The sequence below is a fragment of the Oryctolagus cuniculus genome, chromosome 1 (assembly GCF_964237555.1).
Source record: "Oryctolagus cuniculus chromosome 1, mOryCun1.1, whole genome shotgun sequence".
NCBI classification, from domain to species: Eukaryota; Metazoa; Chordata; class Mammalia; order Lagomorpha; family Leporidae; genus Oryctolagus; species Oryctolagus cuniculus.
In genome coordinates this window covers 42,270,321-42,274,931 of record NC_091432.1, presented here as the reverse complement: position 1 = coordinate 42,274,931, position 4,611 = coordinate 42,270,321, and the positions used below count along the sequence as shown (strand labels likewise).

Genomic DNA, 4,611 nt, shown 5'->3' with positions numbered 1-4,611 from the left:
GAAAACATCATGCTGAGTGAAATAAGCCAGTCCCAAAGGGACAAATACCATATGTTCTCCCTGATCGGTGACAACTAACTGAGCACAAAAAATGAAACCTGTTGAAGTGAAATGGACACTATGAGAAACGGTGACTTGATCAGCCCTTGTCCTGACTGTTGATGAACAACTTAATACTTTATCCCTCCTAGTATTTTTTTTTGTTTGTTCTACTTAATACTTTTGGTTGAATTCTGTAATCAATACACAGTTATTCTTATGTGTTGATACTTAACTGAAAAAAATGATCGCTGTTAAATATAAGACTGGGAATAAATAGGGAAGAGATGTACAATTTGGGATATGCTCAAGCTGACTTGCCCCATACGGTAGAGTTAGAAACATAGCAGGGGATTCCAGTTCAATCCCATCAAGGTGGCATGTACCAATGCCATCTCACTAGTCCAAGTGATCAATTTCAGTTCACAACTGATCACACTGATAGGTCTAAGAGTCAAAGGGATCACATAAACAAGATTAGTGTCTTCTAATACTAGCTGATCGAATAAAAAAGGGAGAGAATGATCCAACATGGGAAGTGGGATACACAGCAGACTCATAAAATGGCGGATGTCCTAAACAGCACTCTGGCCTCAGAATCAGCCCTAAAGGCATTCGGATCTGGCTGAAAAGCCCATGAGAGTATTTCAGGCATGGAAAGTCAATATTCACTTAAAAATGGCTCATTCATGTGGTAATCTGAAGGAGGCCTCAAGTTCTCACTCTGGGATATTTCTAAGGCTGCTTTTTTAAGATTAATTAATCAATTAATTAGTTATAGACAAAGAAAGAGAAAGAGGTGTAGGGAAAAGAGAGAGCGAGAGAGAAAGGGAGAGAAATGGAGATCTTTCATCTGCTGGTTCCCTCCCCAACGATGAAACCAGGAGCTAGAAGTTTCTTCCAGGTCTCACATATGGGAACAGAGGTCCAAGCACTTGGGCAATCTGCTGCTGCTTTCTCACAGGTGTTAACAATGTGCTGGATTGAAAGTGGTACTGCTAGGAATTGAACCGGCATCCATATGGGATTCCAATGTCAGAGGTGTGGTTTAACCCTCTAAGCCACAACACTGGCCACTCTGGGATGTTTCAGATGCCCCCATGCCATGGCAACTGCCTTCTCTCAGAGTGAGTTATCAAAGGGATGGGGATCAAAACAGATTCTTGACATTTTATGACCTACTCTCAGATATCACAGGCCATCACTTCTGTGTTTCATCCATGGGAACAGAATTACAAGTCCAGGGTAAGCCACAGAGCAGGGTAATTTAGAACCGAGTTTTGGAGGAAGTACCATAGAAATTGTGGACTTATTTAAATCACAACAAAACCATTGCTTAAACTCTTCTCACTTGTTGAAATGTTCTCCTTGTTACCATGTGCTTGCTATGTAATATAACCTAATCAGAGGAGTGACTCATAAACCCTGACATTATGAGCAAATAGAATATAGAGTGTGTCTCCAAGGGGGAAAGAATATTATCTGGTGGGAGAGAGGACATTTTAGAATTTTGTCTACCATAACCCCAATATACAAAACTGAATTCTGTATTAGAGTACTCCTTTCCATACCCATGTTTTTATTCCTGTTACTCACTTCTAGTTTATATAATACTAGTACCACCCAAACAGTTGGTCTCACTTGAAGTACAGGTATTTGTTAAATTGTTGCTAATAGCACATATCTCCTGTAAATGTTGCTGTTTGAATACACCTACTGAGTAACTATGTGCTAAGAACACTCTGTAATAGTCTCTGAGTTTGGACCCAATGATTCACAGTGGAATAAAAAATAAGCCAGGTTTCCAGCCTCTGTTTCTAGAATCACTGCATTAGTCTAGATTCTTGTCACTAGTTCCTTATTACAATATTTTAATCAGATCTTTCTTCCTTCATTCTCTCTCACTGTAATCTCTGCCATAGGCTGGCATCATAATATCAGTGATTCAGATCTAAAAATAGTCATATTTTGCATCAAAGTTGTAACCATATAAATAATCTTTTCTGTTTTTATATTTTCGATGCAATGGGAAAATTAGAACTCAACCCAAGTGGATAGTTTTTTTTTTTTTTTACTGGTTTGTAAATTGAAAATAACATGAGGTCTCTGACTCCCACACTGGTGTGTTTATTCATAATTATATACAAATTATTTTATAGAAGTTGTTTAAGTAGCATAGTGTATGATCCACTAGAAGAAAAAGAATAATAATACAAAGACAGAGGAATACTATTTGAAGTATCAAATGCAGACAATTTTTTTCTCACTACTGCTCATTTGGAATTGATCTGAACAACCTTTTTTTGAGTTTGGGAGATGGCTGACAATAGGTGAAAAGCTTATCTAACAACAGGTGAGAAAACCTAGAAGAAGTGTAAGATAATGATGTAAGCAGAGATTATACCACATTCACCCTTACATAGTGTGTATTTTTCATATAGAATCCAAGTAACTGTTTTGGGCAGTGCTTAAACAGCTTCCTAAGGTCAGGGCAGGCATACCTTTGGCCCAATATGATCCTGGTTTCTGACATGGGATTAGGGAAGCTCCCCTGTTATCATCTCTTACAATACAATGCAATAGGAGTAGACATCAGACTGGAAGCTGAATGGGTTGTTATCCTGCATTCAGGTGACCTCTGGATCCATCCACGGCAAGCAGTTGGTAGGTTGTTCAACATGTTGGGAACCACTCCATTGTGATTTTACTGTTGCCAAACCAAAATCTCCAATTTTCACCGTTAGACCTTCATGGAGAAATACACTGTTGGATTTCATGTCTCTGTGACATGTTCTTTGCATGCAAATAGCGCATGCTTTGTGCTATCAGGCGGGTGATGTCAACTAACTGGAACATCTGGAACTTGGTCTCCTTGGTGTTCAGATGTTTATAGAAGCTGCTGCCCTCACACCACTTGGTCATAATTGCCAGGTTGTTCTTTGTTGTGTATCCCATAAAGAGCAGGATGTTCACACACCGTGTTTTGTTTAAGACAGCCACCTCATTCCTGAAGGCCTGGAACTTCCCTGGAGTTGGATCGACAAATTTAAGGATCTTTGTTGCAATGTTTCCATGCCATTCACCCTTAAAAACAGTTCCAAAGGAGCCAGATCCAGTCCGAGCGGTGAGCATCACTTCACTGGCTTCTACTTCCCAGTAATAGCTGGAATCTCTCTGTCCACATGGCCTAATTTTGTTTTCCTCCTGGGTCCCAGATCCTGGTGCCCATTCTCTCTGTGCTGGCACAGGGGTTTTGGGTTGTGGCCAGCCTGTCAGGCTCAAATTTTGGAAGCTGTTGGATCCTGCTGAAGATGAGTCTGATTCACTGTGACTTTGAATCTTCAATCATCCAGCTGTCCATAAGCAGGGTGCTGCTGACCATGTGGGCATCAGCTTGGGCGTTGACCTCTGCCTCTGAGACAAAGAACTTTCTGAGGAGGGATTGGAGGTTTTGAATGTGAAGGCATGGTGTTGTGGAGTATCTGTGCTGGGAACTACCAGGCATCTGGGAAACAGACTCTCACATCTGACCTGTCTTCCAAGAAGGTAGTACTGGGCTCCTGCTATCACCAATGCTGGAATTTGGAAACTATCAGTAGGTACTTTGGTGTTACAGTGCTCATGAAATTTGTAGCCACAAGTCTGACATTGAAATCTGTTTAGCAGTAACTTTTGACCATGTCACAGAAGGAAAGCTTCAGGAAAGTCTAAAGTTGTATGTTTTGAGGGGAACATGCAGGTCTCTTACCTTCAGCGCTTTCATAAGGCAATCTTGCAAGCCCATCGCATTCCACATATTTCTCATGTTGACCACTGTTCTTTGCTTATTTGGCAAGAAAACACAGATAAGGTTGCTTGTCTTGAAAGAATCTTTGAGTTTGTCATCATCTGACTCGGCACTGATAGCCAAAAAAATGCTGAACTAGCGTAGGGAAGATGCAGCTAGAGCCACCAAACACTTTATAATTAAATCCAAAACCATCTTCCAAGGCCGCTGTATGTGCTCCACTGATACAGCTGAAACACTGCTCAAATGTAAGGGAGCCTGGCCGCCTCTGTGTCTGTCCAGTCTTCCAGCGGGGGCTTCTCATATGCTCCTCTTCCCTGCAGCAGGTGAAGGAATGGGAAGCAGTCACATTCAGGGCATCCTCAACCCCGGGGACTGGGGCCCCTGGAAGCCCACGCATCGTCGTACTCTGGCTCCGCGCCTCAGGGCACATGGCCCAAAGTCCAGCTGCAGAGAAGCCTTCCTGCCTCAAGCTCGCTCTCCTCTTAACTCCCGCCATCTAATGTGGCAGTTCTAGCACCCATGATGAAGAGACTCGAGATTAGCATTTAAATTGGAAAAAAGAGGAAAACAGCTAGTGCTCTCTAATGTGGGTGGGTCTTATGCAATCAGTTGAAGGCATGATTAGAACAACAAACCTGATCTCTTAAGTAAGAGAATTTTTGTGTCTGATAGCCTTTGAACCGGGACTCAGGCTTTTTCTTGCTTTTGGAGTCCCTGAAAATCTTGCATGGTAACACCTTTTGGACTTTCAAATGAAACTCTGGCATTACAACACCAACTGT

The 4,611-nt window shown here is 41.8% G+C and overlaps 1 pseudogene; it reads right to left on the bottom strand.

The window, feature by feature from the left end:
• Positions 1-2,437: 2,437 nt before the first annotated feature.
• On the bottom strand, positions 2,438-4,226 carry LOC100341921 (RAF proto-oncogene serine/threonine-protein kinase pseudogene; annotated as a pseudogene).
• Between the last annotated feature and the right edge of the window lie 385 nt (positions 4,227-4,611).